This window comes from Humulus lupulus, chromosome 6 (genome assembly GCF_963169125.1).
Source record: "Humulus lupulus chromosome 6, drHumLupu1.1, whole genome shotgun sequence".
Classification (NCBI taxonomy): Eukaryota; Viridiplantae; Streptophyta; class Magnoliopsida; order Rosales; family Cannabaceae; genus Humulus; species Humulus lupulus.
Genome location: NC_084798.1, coordinates 41,906,293 through 41,921,595, shown reverse-complemented (window position 1 = coordinate 41,921,595; position 15,303 = coordinate 41,906,293). Strand labels below are relative to the sequence as shown.

The window sequence follows — 15,303 nt, the reverse complement described above, 5'->3', positions numbered from 1 at the left end:
TTTGTAAATAAGTCAGCAAGAATGTTGCTTGATCAAATTTGATGCACATCAAATCACCACTCTTTTGAAGATCATGTGTGAACAAGAACTGTGGTGAAATGTATTTAGAATTATCTCCTTTAAGGTATTATCCTTTTAGTTGAGCAGTGCATGCATCATTATCTTTATAGATACTTGTTGGTATTTCTTGTTAGGAATGAGTTTCCTAATACGCAGCAGAATGGTGGTGGGGTTGCCCTAGTGTACAACACAAATTTTGTAACATATTAAAACTTCCTTTAAATATATGAATCCATTAATATACATACATTAATCATAAGCAAGTTAAGAATAGAAATCATACATCTTGAAGCCTATCAAGTGTCCCTGCTATCTTTTCGTAATTAGAACGATCTTCCTATCCAAGTTGCTCCTAGGTATTCACACCATCTTCCAAAGCGTACTCTACATCTCAAGAAGTGTGTGGGCACTTATAGAATGAAGGATAGTTTATTTGTGATTCTACTTGATGTACTCAACACGTAATATCAAGATAATAGGCCTGAGAATTAGTTCTTTATTTTTTAGGGAGAGAAAAATATCGTTCTATTTTTCCACAAAACGAATAGACTGAGTTGTCTTGGTTATCTGTATATTTTCTGATTAGTCATACTTAAAAGAAAATATTCAAATTTAAAAAAAATTAAATCTGTAACCAACTTACAATTTACTTTTTAATGAAAATATCCAAAATCTAATATTTTGAATTATCCATTAATTAATTAATTAAGTAAATAAAAATAAAATCCTATCCCTGAAAAAATAGCATTACACGCCACACACAGTCCATGGACTGTGTGTGCACCTGTACGACCCCTATTTTTAGGGATATTTGATTTGTCTATTTTTTTTAATTATTTATTCAAATTACTTTGTCAGATAAGATCTAACAACCTCATAACTAATTCAAATTTAAATTAAATATCTTTTTAACTAATTATCAAATATAGTTAATTATTTGAATAAATATTAATCTTTTAAATTCAAACCCAATTTGAACTTATCATATTGTTATCTCCAACTCAAATAAAGATATTTAATTAATTAAATCCAATATTTTCGAAAATAAATATTTAATTCATTATAATTTCGAAAATTATAATTAATTAATTATTTAATTAAATTTCAAAATTAATTTAATTATTTAATATAATTTTGAAAATTATACAATAATTAATTTTGTTAACTACAACTAATTTATAATTAATCAATTAATCACTATTATCATATAATTGCATATTTGACCCGAAGAACAAATTTCTTCTTAAATATGTGTTTAAACTATTTTTCCCTTCATATCAACTCTTACCTTGAATATTGTTGATAGAGCTGCTATGGGGACCTATGGACCTATAATTCCAAGCTCCAATAAATTTGAGATTATTAATTAAACTCTTTAATTAAATAATCTTAATTTATTAATCTCATGATTATTCCACTATAAATATGAGATTGCACTCTTGTAATTATAGACATTTCATTTACTGAGTACTTTATAATTATAAAGCGTCCATTGATATAATCATTGCATACAAATTGACCCTCTAATAATGGTTCATAATTACTCAGGAATAAAATTACCGTTTTACCCTTTTAATTATCTCTTGTTTCCTTAAGTACCATTGGCTTACTAGTGAAGGTTAATTCATAACTTAATTATGAATTTGAGCTCAATAACCTTTCAGTCCCAAAAATCAACCCTTAAGAGAACCATTATTCAATCTCTTACGAGAAGGCATAGATTCCATATCTGTATACAATGTCCCTAGTCATCTACATTAATGAGTTCCCAAAACAAAAGTTTTTAGCTTAATCATTCTGACAGACCATAACGAGTGAAACAAAGAACTCATATAACATAAACAGGAGTTAATAGTAACTTAAGGATTAAGATCTATTTGTATATGATTATCAGTTGATATATTTAATTAATACTTCGAAATGGTATTTAACTAAGTATTAATAAACATATCTAGTCCAGTTCTATATATTCTCTAATATATAAAGCAACTCCACTAAAGTGTCCTACCACACTAGCGATCCAGATCTATATCACATGTATTCATAATACTAGTGGACCGTACTTGCAGTAATTAATCTAAAGATTTCATAACTTTATTTTACTGCAAACTATTCAAGTTCATTTATCTGAAACACAATCCTCTCGTACCAATACGTGTTTGAGACCACATATATAAACTTAGGAATTTTTTATGATATTTACATAATATTATCACAGAATAATATAGTCCATAAAATATATGCATGAAAAATTCAATTTATTCATTTATTTGATAAAACAATGTCTAATACATATGCTTTCAGGGCACAATTTCCAACATTTCTTTATCAGGTGATAATCCACATGTTCCTCAAATATGTTGACAACTTGTCGTCGCTGTAGGGCCGTCAACAACACACGACCAGACCCTCCAAATTCCTATCGTGTGTTGTTGACGACCCTACAGTGAGGACAAGTCGTCGCTATAGTTTATTTATTTTAATAAATTAAAAAAAAAAAATTCGTGGATTTCGACTACATACAGTGACGAATTTAGAGTCGTTGCAACTTATGTTATCTCTATAGAGTCTTTTTCTTATAGTGTGATGCCTTTCTTATTGTTGTCTACCTTATTAATAGGCTTCTTACACCCGTTATTCATGGTAAGACTCCATTTGAGATCATTCATATTTGTCTTTCTGACTATAGTTTTCTCAAGATGTTCGAATCTTATTTTCCATGTCTGTGTCCTTACCAGACCCATAAATTTCAATTTCACTATATAAAATGTGTCAACCTTAGCTATAGTGACTCTCATAAGGGCTATAAGTGTCTCAGCCCTACTAGTCATATCTACATTTCTAGGAATGTTGTTTTTAATGAAAATGAGTTTCCTTTCTATGCTAGTTTTCTTAACAACTACAGGTCTCAACAACCTGGTACTGTCAATACTCCTTCTACTTGGACTTTGTTGCCTATCTATCCTTCTCTTGTGCCTACTCTGCCTTCTTCCGCTTTCTTTTCCTCACTTGGCTCTCCGCCTTCTGCAATGCTACGCGCACTACTTCTCTATTGCCATCTTCTTCACGGACCACATCTTAGGTAAATTCTCCTCTATCTTGTGATTCTAGCAGTGGTATTCATGTTTCCTCACCATCTATTTCAGGTCATATTGCACCTCCCTCGGCTCATCTTCCCTCCACTCAACCTTTGCAGCCTTCCCATCCCATGATTACTCGCTCAAAGGCTGGCATTTTTAAGCCTAAAACGTATGTTGGACAAGAAAAATGGGATTTTCATGTTGAAGAACCTTGTTCTGTTGCTGAGGCTCTTCAACATGAAGGGTGTAAATCTTCCATGATCGTGGAGTTCACTACTTTGCAAAAGAATCAGACTTGGGATTTAGTTCCACACTCGAGTGCCTTCAATATTGTGGGAAACAAGTGGGTATTAAAGGTTAAATACAATGCAGATGGGACATTTTAGCGCTTCAAATCGCATTTGGTTGCCAAGGGATTCCAGCAACGACCCGGATTAGACTTTGACAAAACTTTCAACCCAGTTATTAAGGCATCTACAGTTAGAATATTCCTCACAATAGCTGTTGCTAAGGGCTGGGACATTAGACAGTTGGACATCAATAATGCTTTTATGAATGGAAAGCTTGAGAAGCCATGTACATGAACCAACCTGAAGGATTTGAGGACAAGTTAAAGCTCACTCATCTGTGTAAGCTAAAGAAATCATTGTATTGACTCAAACAGGCACCGAGAGCCTAATTTGAGTGACTGAAAGACACCTTGCTGAGTTTAAGATTTGAAAACTCTAAAGCAAATACTTCATTCTTTATGCTAAAGACAACACACTATGTGATTTTGATTATTATCTATGTGGATGATATCATAATGACTAGAAACAATAGCCAAGAACTCAGCAAATCTGTTGATAAACTTCACAGAGAATTTGCACTCAAAGACCTCGGACCTCTCCATTACTTTCTCGGTATTGAAGCCTACAGAGATGAGACTAGAATTTATCTATCACAAGGCAAGTATATCATTGAGTTACTGCAAATATTTGGTATGATGAATCTAAAGCCATATCCAACACCCATGGTGGCTGGGAAACCTTTGTCTTTACTTAAGGGAGAAGCACTTCAAAATTAGACTATTTATCAAAGTTTAATTGGGGCAATGCAGTACCTCTGTCATACACAACCAGATATATCTTTTTCAGTAAAGAAATTGAGTCAATTTCATGTGATTCCAACTACTGTACACCAGAGTGTAGCAAAAAGAGTGTTGTGATACTTGAAAGGAACTATTCATCATGGTGCACATATTCAACCTTGTGACAGATTGGCTTTGACAAGTTACTTAGATGTCAACTGGGCATATTGCCAAGATGATTGTAAATCTGTTGCTGGCAATTGTGTGTATTTTGGAGATACTCTTGTGTCTTAGTCCTCTAATAAATAGACAGTGGTTTCTAGATCAAGCACGAAATCAGAATACCGAGCCTCAGCTCAAGTAGCTGCTGAAATCTCTTGGATTCAATCACTTCTTCAAGAGATGAAACTCGACATGCTTGAACCATGCACATTGAGTTGGACATCCATTTTGTTCGTGACAAGGTTTTGTAGAAGAAACTCGACATTAGATATGTTCCATCTCATGACCAAGTAGCTGACTGCCTAACCAAAGTTGTTTAGCATACAAGGTTTGAGTTCCTAGTTGACGAACTTGGAGTGACAAGCTCACCCCTGCATTTGAGGGGTGGTGTTAAGACACAATTAGCAACTAATTCTTAGCCTAATTAAAACCAATGGTTGATGCACCAGCTCAACATAACATAATAGAAGATTCACCTTGGATCCTGCAATACCGCAATGCAATATTCCTTGTTGCCTCCTTATTTTTGCGTACCTTTTGTCTATATTTTTTATATGTATTTTTCTCTCCTATTGGTACACTTGTTGTGGTATCATTAGCTTATTTTTCCTATGTGTATCTCAACTCCTATAAATGAAACGTTTTACCTCAGTCTCCATTGAGCTGAGTTTTCATTCATTTTTGTTATATTCATTTTCTTCACTAACAACTCCTCTTATCACCACCATCTTTCTTTTGCCTGTATTACGACCTAAATCCCCTCCCCGCTTGAACCCATCTCCCAATCTATGTCTTTACACCCACAGTCGTGTTACCCAATCGACCCTAGTTAAAACCACCATTCCCCACGCTTGTAACTTCCACCTCATGCAAAACCAACATACCTATACAATACAAAAAAGAAAGCTATTGTCGACGCATTTTTGAACTGCCAAAAGTCCCCTATTGCGCCGATGAAAGCCCTTTGTCCTTTGCCGACACATTTTTTCGTCGACAAAGGCTGATGATGAAAGTTCGTCGGTAATAGGACTTTTGTCGACACAAAACGAATTGCGCCAACAAACAAAGGGATACATTGAGAAAAAAAGTTTACACGGAATAAAGAAAACACTTTTGCCAACACAAATTTGCGTGGCAAAAGTCTTAGCCTTTGCCGATGTAACATCACGCGGCAAAAGTCAACCTTTTTGGCGGCATAAAGTTGCGTCGGCAATGGTCAACACTTTTACTGGCGTACATCTATGTCGGTAAAAGTGTACGTTTTGCCGAAATTACAATACATTGTCAAAAGTTTATGATTGCGCCATCAAATGTTGGTTCTTTTTACCGAAATAGGCTTTTGGCGGCACAATTTACGTCGGGAATAGTGATTATTTTTTATTAAAGTTAAAATAAATTATAAAAATATTAAATTATTTTTTATTTAATAGTTTTAATAAATAAATAATTATTTAAACATAAAATAAAAAATAGTTTGTAATAAATAAAAATTAAATTAGAACTATTAATGTTAATTGTCTCCACTAAACATGAAAATATTGAAGCAATCTAGTAAATTAAAATAGACATTGTCTTTAATAATATAAACTATAAGTAAAGAAAAGAAAAGGTCTACAAATGGGTACTGGTGTCCTCACCTCCCCCCCCCCCCCCTGGTCAGCTACACCATCATCATCATCATCATTATCAGGATCCTCTTCTGATAAGTCCACAGTAAAATCAGGAGCCTAGTGCCTATCTGCTTCAACAAAGCATTGATCAAGGTCTCCTAATGTCGTTGACGACTCTCAATTCTCTTATTATGCTTGAGTATTGCATCTATTTGAGGTGGCACTTGCTAAGACATTTGTGAAGATGAGGTTGAAGATCCTGGTCTCTTCCCGCCAATTGCATTTAGCCTAGCCAACGCCCTAAACCCTTTCTTGTAGCATGAGCGAGGCTCAATGACATCAATGACAATATCCATATCACACGGGAACTCACCGTTGACGCCGGCACAGAAAGCAACAGATGATGCAGCAGGCGTACTCTGCGATGCTTCGTGCTCGGTCATCTGAGTTTGCAACAAAAAAGACACATATATTAGAGTCCAATATAACATTAAAAGAAAACCTAACTTAGAAAGAAAATAACTAAATAGTATGAACATTTTTATAGTAAAGTTATCAATTATATAGTTTTAAAGTATAACTTTATTATCTATCTGCCAACATCCCATCATTAATGACTACAGACCATTGATTGGAAAAGCATGTTAGTAATTTTGTTTCCGTATATGGGAGCAAATGGGCTAAGTTAATTTGGTCAGAAAAATCCATATCGAAATAAAAAACATGCAGATATTGCTGACATATATGCTAAGAGTAGTTAATTCATGGGGGGATTTCGTAACGTCCTCCTAAACTAGGATTGTTGCACTGTGTACTTTAAATTGTGTCAGACTTGCAAACCAAGACATTTGGTTTAAAATGTGTCAGACGTGGGATCCCGAAATATTTCAGCTAAACTTTTGAAAATGTATAAATACATCAAAAGTTACATTCCGTCGGCTTACGCGGCAAAAACAGGGCTACAACCCTAGTTCCTCTGAGATATTCCTGGTCGTGGTGGTCGAGCAACCATATATGTACACGCCGCCACCGAAGCTCTCCAACTCATGGCTGGTCAAGCCTTCCCTTCCCCTTACTTGCCCCACAAAGCACCCGTGAGCCAAGGCTCAACAAGAAAACTCAACATGTGCATAAATAGAGAATATAAACCTCCAGATACCCATCTAACATGGCCAGCAATATCATCCTACAAATATCTTCATTCAGTTACAAAAAAGTGGTCATTGGACCAATTTGGGGCCGCTGCCCTAAACAGTTGACTTTAGAGCCAACCCCGGGGCCTATGCCCTAGCTACGTGACCATATAATCCCCTAAGGCCCTCGCCCTTAGCTCTGGATCACTAGCCATAGAGCTAGCCCAACCCCTTGTTTTACCATCAACCTTAGAGTCGACCAATGTAATAGTACGTTGCGGGTTTAGGCCTAAGCCTTTCGACTAGAGTGCAACGCGCTATTTCCGTCCTTGACTAATAAGTCAAGCCCTAATCCAGAATTATAGATCTCAATACAGAAAAAGATATGGATGGGCATATCCCAACAGAATATGCACATATGCATGTTAATCACATAACACCATCGAATAATCATTCACACAATGCTAATCATACATATTTAACGGGGCCTCATGCCCTAAACACGGAATTCATACAACAATCATGAAGCACTTAAGCAAATATCAACCAACGTATGAAGCAATAACTTAAATATAATGTCCTCGGGGCCCAAGCCTTAGTCATAATAATTGATAACAGTCGGGCCAAGCCCTAATCTCGTATTGGGTGCAGTTTTCTTACCTCATGTTCGAGTAAAGCGTAGATAAGAACGACCCTCGAGCACGATCCCAGTTCCGAGCCCCTAGTGGTAACCTAGTCATAACCATAAAATAAGATTCCATCAACAACGATCGAATAAAGGCTTCCAGACTGAGTCCTAGCCTCCGGGGCCTCGAGTTCCACTAAACTGAGTAGTGGATTCTATCCCAAGCCCTAAGGAAAAAGTTCCCATTCTAAAAACACTTCCCAAGGCCAAAATGCCCAGGCAGGCTGTGACCTGGCCCTGAGGGTTGTGGCACGCCCCTCCTAACAGAGACCTTGCTTCCCTCTATCAAGGGGCATGGGCCACGACTTGCCCTTGAGAGTCGCGGTGCATCCTCAGACAAAGGACTCCCAAGGCTTTGGGTTCAGGTTGAGTAGCGGCCCCTCAAGAACAAGGTCGCAACTTGGCCCCTTGAACCCAGATTTTCTACCATTTTCAGCAGCCAAATTCAGTCCAAACTAACCCAAATTCACCCCTAAACTATAATTCAATTACCACAATAGTCCTAACACCTTTCTAGCCACAAAACCCAATAGAAATCCTGTCTTAAACCTCATCCACAACACTAGGCCAATTATCAAACTTAAAGGTTCAAGAACACTCTAAAATAGCCAAACAAACTCAGAATTTCAATGTTAAAATCATAGTCTAGAGTTTACCTCAACTGAAGATTAATTCCACAAGCTTCCACAGAGCTAATTCCCCAAGTTTAGGCTTCAATTTTTGTGTTTCTAGCCCAAATTCCTCCTTAGTTCTTCAATGGATAACGAGAGGATGCTTAGAGAAGAAGAGAGTGAGGTGAGAGAGAAAGAGTCGGTTTGGGAGAAGTGTTTTGTGTTTCTGTCTTTAGTTTCCTAAGCTTAAGTGACTTAAGTCAATCCCGAGGCTCGGGGTACCAAAAACGTCCCCAAGGGAAAAACTGTCAAATTCTCCAATATTCCCTCCAAAACTCACTAACTTCAAATATATCTCCAATTATTAATTTCCATAATCTGATAGCCCAATTAAATGTCTAATACCCAAAATACCCCTTGACTCGCCCCGAGTCAGGTATTGGGTCCTGTTGTGACTTTCTCGCTAACTTGCTCCCTAGGATCGCCTCGTGCCGAGTAACCTAAATAAACCCACATAATCATGTGGTCTCTCACATGTATCACATATATGCACATAGATATATAATTATGCCCACAGCGAGCCAAATTATCATAATTGCCCTTCTAATAAGAAGCGGGCCCACATGCATATTTAATATCTCTAAACATGCACAATGTAGAGTCCAAGAACTTTACTTAAGCTAATTGTTTAGTAGTATTATAGTATGTTTAGTATTATCTTTGGAACTGTGGATTTTTGGTTCAGACCGGGAATTATTTGGACACTCATAGTAGTACTTATAGATTTTCTAAGTTTAACCTATAGTTTAAGAATATTAATTTTAACCTAAGGTTGATTAATATGACTGATATTAATGATTATATTTATTGTACTATAAGGTTTAGATATCAACCAATAGGATTTTAAGCACATGTTATGAATGGTGATTAAGGATTAAGTATTTTTGAGGATTAAATTTAATAAGGAGTAATGTTTGAATGTTATAGGGTCAGTCAGCAGCTTTGAATACGTTGAGGGCTTAGTCAAGGCTGTTTACTCCATTCAAACTTAGCTAAAATGTGTAATTTCGTGTTTAAATATTCAGCGTGTGCTGATATATCGCAGCTATAGGGGGCGATATATCGCAGCACGTAGATACGGAAAACATGAATCGATGCACAGTCGCCTTGGGAACAATGGTCCAGGCGATATATCGCCTATAAGGGGTGATATATCGCCTCCTCCAGCATAAATTCAAACATTTTTTAATTCTTTTCCTTTCAGCCATTCAAACTCCTTCATAAGTCCAGCATCTTTTGAACGAGTCTTCAGCCTCTGCTGAACGATTGTTCAAATTATTTTCACCTAAAAAGCCATTATTTTTATTCAAGTAAAATCAAGATACTTTCATTCCCAAACTCTATAAATAGGACCTAGTACCCAGCCATTATTCACCTTTTGCTCTAAGTTCAGAAGCTGCAAGTGCTAGGAGAGTGTGAGAGTTAAACACTTGGGTGGGAAAGTCATAAGCTTAATAATCTTTAGCTTATCAAACACTTTGGGAAGTAGGGTTCTTTAATATTTCGGTTGTGGTTAGATTGGTCTTGCAAGTCTTTGAGGTAAACCCGAAACTCTATTTCATTTGTTTCATGTTATTTTCTTTCTAGCCTTCTACTCAGTCCCCTAACCTCATTCTTATTTTGGTTAGGGAATCCAAGTTCTTAAGCACATAAGTTGTGGTAAGCATATTTCTCAATGGTTTAGTCTTCCTATTCATTTTCATTTCTTCTTCTTCATAAGACTCACTCTTTCTCATATGGTTTTAGGAGTGTTCCAAAAGTCCCAACTCAGTCCATCATATCCCGGTAACTTTGGTAAGGAAAATAGGATAGAATCTATATGTGTATTGCTTATGTGTTATGTTATGAAATATGATATGTTATGAATATATTATGAATGTGTATGTTTGTAGGCTTGGGCTTATGCCCTATTTGACTAACAAGACCCCAAAAAGATTATGGACATATGCCTACTTAGCTAGTAGGACCCCACTAATTCCATGGGCATAAGCTTGTTTAGTCTATGGGACCCCAAGTAATAATGGCCATTATAATAAGTGTATGTATTAAGTGTTATGATATGTCTTTACGTTTATTATGAAATTTATGTGTATGACTATGTGTTAGATTTTCCTTGCTGGGCATTAGGCTCATTCCTTTTTGTTTTATGTGCAGGAAAATAGCTTTAGAGGCGGTAAGATTCGTGACGCTTAGAGGATGTGTATCGATGGTGAATGGAATCAAGGGGCCAAGCGTTAATCGATTCGAGGATGTAGTCTCATTTTATCTTTTTATGGTTTTACATGTATTTTCCGCATTTCTTATGTAATGTCTTTTTATTTTAAATCATGTTTTTTTTTAAAGACAATGGGATCCCATATCCTTCTTAGTATTTATTTGTAAGTAACTCTTATTTTACAAGTTACTCAATAAAATTATGGTATTTTCGTAAAAATGTAAGTTTATGTATAGTTTCGTTAATGGTCCAAAAAGTCTAGATTAGTGGGTCATTACACACAACTAGCCATATTATAACATAATCCACATAATTACAATTAAATATAATACTTAAGCACACAACTCCATATATTGTCATCCTGGCCCCCTAATCAAGGCCCTAAGCCTTATTGGGTAATTTTGGGACGCTACAGATTTACGTCTCTAAACATATATATCAACAATATCTTCATATTTTTTAATGAGATATAAATTTTCATGACCAAATTAACTTAGCTCATACGCTCCCAGATACGAGGACAACATTAGTTACGTTCTTTTTCTTTCTTGGTCCGCAATCATTAATCATAAAGATTTTGACACATAGATCATAATATTTTAATTGTTATAAATTTAATTAATAAGTAATTACTAATTGTCACCAACCAATTAGTAATTACTATTTATTAATTATTTACTAAACTTTTAGTTTTTTTAACTAAACTTTAAGTTAAATGATAATAAATTGTTAAATTAATACACACTTTAAATTAGTTAAGGTTAGGCAACTTACATATTTCGCCACCCCATCGTCGCCAATCCACTTATCATTCTTTCTGTAGAGATGCTCAAATGTGTCGATCATGCTCGGAAAATGGCCAGTAGACGGGTCAATCTAAGAAAAAGAAATTATTAGAACACTGTAATCCTTATAACATTTTTGTAACCTTAAAGATGTCTGATAACTCTACAAAATAGAGTTATTTTACCATGTTTTACATGCTAATTGTTGCTTAGTTCATGAGTTTTTAATTAACTTATTAAGTTTTTATGTAATTTTTAATTTATTAGTCTTATTGTAGTTTTCTAGATTTTTATATGTTTTTATAGATATGTTATTATAATATGTTGTAGTTTAATTATTTAAAATTAATATTGTTAGTTTGAATGCTAAAAATATGATTTTATTGAAATTAAATGTTATGTAAATTAAATTTTAATTAATGTTTTCATGGGAGTTATATGATATATTTTATTAATGAAAATATTTAATTTTAATTTAGTTTATAATTTATTGTGTAGGAAAATTATTGCCCTTGAAAAGCAAGAAAATCAAAGGAAAGATGGTAATTTTGAAAGAAAGTAACAAGAAAAATGGTGTTTCTCCAAAAGCCCAACCACGTGAGGCCCACTCTAGGCCCAACCCGTGGCCCCCCCTCCAACACCCAACCACCACATTGCTGCCATTTCCCTTATTGAGCCCAACAAAAATGCATTTTGTCCCTTTGTCCCCTATGACAAAAATGCCAACTTTTTACCCTTTTTCCTACACATTTTCACCACAACATCATCATTACACCCTATAATTTACCTCTACATACCATATTTATTTTATTTAATTAATCTAATCAATTTAATTAATTTAAATTGATTATTTTAATAAACTCACTTTGGCTATAAATATGGACTTTCAAGACCATTTTTGGGGTGCTTAATTTTTTGGTTACCATCTTTTTCTCTCATTTTCTCTCTACCATTCTCTCTTCCATTTGGGTTTTTCAAGAGCATTTTGCAAGTATGTATGTCATTTATTTTGTAATTTCTATTCTAGTTATGTGCTTCTAATCTTTTTCATAAGATTATTAAGATCATGATGAAGCAACTTGTAACTAGGTAATATTTATGTTGTATGTTGATTTCCCTTGTAATGCAACAAAGTCTATGGATTTTTCTTCTTCATATATTTCTTTCATCTTAAATATCTTGTATTTTAGATTGTTATAACATTTTTACACTTTGTTCTTCATTAGTGCATAAACATAATATTCTTTGTGTAAGATGTGTCATTAAATTGTACACATCCATGCTTAGAACAAAAATATTATGTTTTGCCTTATAAATAATGTTCATTGATTTATTTGCTATTTCATTAGATTGATTTACACTAAATGCTTTGAAATTATAATTTTGAAAAGTGGAGAAAAATCCTATCTTTTTATAAGAAAATTGTGCTTAAAATTATAAATATTTTTGGAAAATGATAGTTTAAATTATTTTAACTATCACTAAAACTTGGGAATCAATATACTAATAAATATTATTAAACTTACATTTTGTGGATTCTAGTATCTTAATAATCTTTTCTTTTAATACTTATTTTCAACTCATTATTGGTTTATTTTCATTATCTTAAAAAGCTTTATTTTTCAATATTTCATTTTATGTTCATACTATTAAAACTCATCAATCTTTGGAACTAGGTTAGAATTTATTACTTTTGATTTAAAATAGTTTCATTTTCGATTTTAGACAACTCCTTTGGGTTCGACATCCTTGCTTACGATCACTATTCTATATGGACGATTCGTGCGCTTGCGATATATAAATTTTTAAACATACCCGTTTTGGGTCCATCAAGTTTTTGGCGCCGTTGCCGGGGAGTTGCAAGAGAAAAGAAACGAATTTATCTCAAGGTTAGTGAATTCTTCTACTAGTTATTTTAATTTTTTTTTACACTTAAAAAAAAAACAAAAAAATATATATCTATAAAATCTAAAAAAAAAAAGATAAAAAGAAATTTGGGACGGTTCAACCACCCATAAAAAAAAATATATACTTATATTTATATTTATTGTTTTTTTTTTTTTTTTTTAGTTGACGGCACTTGTGCCTCCTATCTATCCTTTTAATTTTTATAGTCGATGGCACTTGTGCCTCCTAATTTTGTTATAATTTTGTTGTAATTTTATTTTATTTAATTTCCGCAAATTACTAGTTGATGGCAATTTTGCCTCCTAGCTAGTTGATGGCAATTTTTGCCTCCTAGTCCTCTATCTTATGTTTAAGTTGATGGCACTTGTGCCTCCTAGTTTTTACCTTAATTTTGTTATGGTTGATGGCATGCTATGCCTCCCTACTCTTGCTTAAATTTTAGTCTTATTTAATTTTTGCCTTATTTTTCTTTGTCTTCTTTAATATTTTAGCGTAATATTGTGAAAAATACTTGAAAAAAAAAAAAAAAAAAAAGAGAAACCTAAATCTTGTCCTTTCACCATAAGCAATTCTTGCTTAAAGGAAATTTGACCAAAATTCCCATCCGCCTCTACTAATTAACCTCGGGGAGTTGTTAGTAGTGCGCGAGTAAGTGGAATCAAATAGGCCTGGGGACAAGTAAACCATAAGAATTATTGTTGTGAAATCTCTAAAAATTCTAAGTATGCTCTGTGGTTGCGGTTTTAACTGATCTTCCACATCAGAAAATTGCTTGTTTGAGATTATCATTGTTGCCTTGTTTGTGAAAATTGTATGCATCATTGGGAACGTAACTCTAAAAAACGATTAGTAAAAAGACGTTTATCTTTGTTTGAAATTGAAAGTGTTAGTAAAAATTTGAGCATCATGGAACCTATTGCTAATATTGTTGATGAAAATGCTGTGCCTGAAAAAACTTTGCTTGAATACTTTGCACCTATTTCATCTAATGCTCCTTCATGCATTGTTTTACCTACAACTTCTGCTACTCATTTTGAGCTTAAACCAGCAATCATTCAATTGTTGCCATCTTTTTATGGGTTAGATAGAGAGGATCCTTACATGCATGTCAAAGATTTCTTAGAAATTTGCTCAACATTTAAATTTCAAAATTTTTCTGATGAGTCGGTCAAACTAAGATTGTTTCCTTTTTCATTAAAAGACAAATCAAAAGCTTGGTTAAATTCCCTTCCCACTGGGTCTATAACTACTTGGGATCAACTTTATAATAAATTCTTGTTGAAATTTTTTCCAATGTCTAAAACTGATAGTCTAAGGAGAGAAATCTCCGAGTTTTTTCAAAAAGATAATGAAGAGTTTTATGAATGTTGGGAAAGATTTAAAGATTTATTATTAAAATGTCCTCATCATGCTTTTGAAAAATGGAGACTTGTAAAATATTTTTATGATGGTTTGACTCCCTCTAATCGTCAAATGATTCAATCTATGCATACTGGAAAATTTTTAAAATTTCAAGGACAAGAGGCGTGGGACGCCCTTGAAGATTTATCTGTCAATTCACAACAATGGAATTATTTTGATCCTAGGTCTAGGTCAACTAATTCACCAAAAAGAGGAGGAAGGTATGAAGTAAAAGAAGAATTAGACTTAAGAACATCCTTAGATAAATTAGCGAGAAAAGTAGAAGCTTTAGCCATAAGCCAAACTATAAACTCTCCAATTCAACCTAGAAAAGATGTTTGTTCTATATGTTCTAGTCCTTGCCATAATGTCCAATCATGCCCTTCCTACCAAGAAGCATTTTCTGAGGAGGCCAATGCACTTCATACTTATGGGAAACCAAATGATAGCCCATTTTCGTCCAC

At 34.1% G+C, this 15,303-nt stretch overlaps 1 non-coding gene across 1 annotated transcript; it reads right to left on the bottom strand.

Annotated features, from left to right (window-relative positions):
- Positions 1 to 14,746: 14,746 nt before the first annotated feature.
- LOC133787352 (small nucleolar RNA R71) lies at positions 14,747 to 14,852 on the bottom strand. The gene has a single exon (XR_009872379.1). It is a non-coding gene; the product is annotated as a small nucleolar RNA R71 (small nucleolar RNA).
- Positions 14,853 to 15,303: the final 451 nt, after the last annotated feature.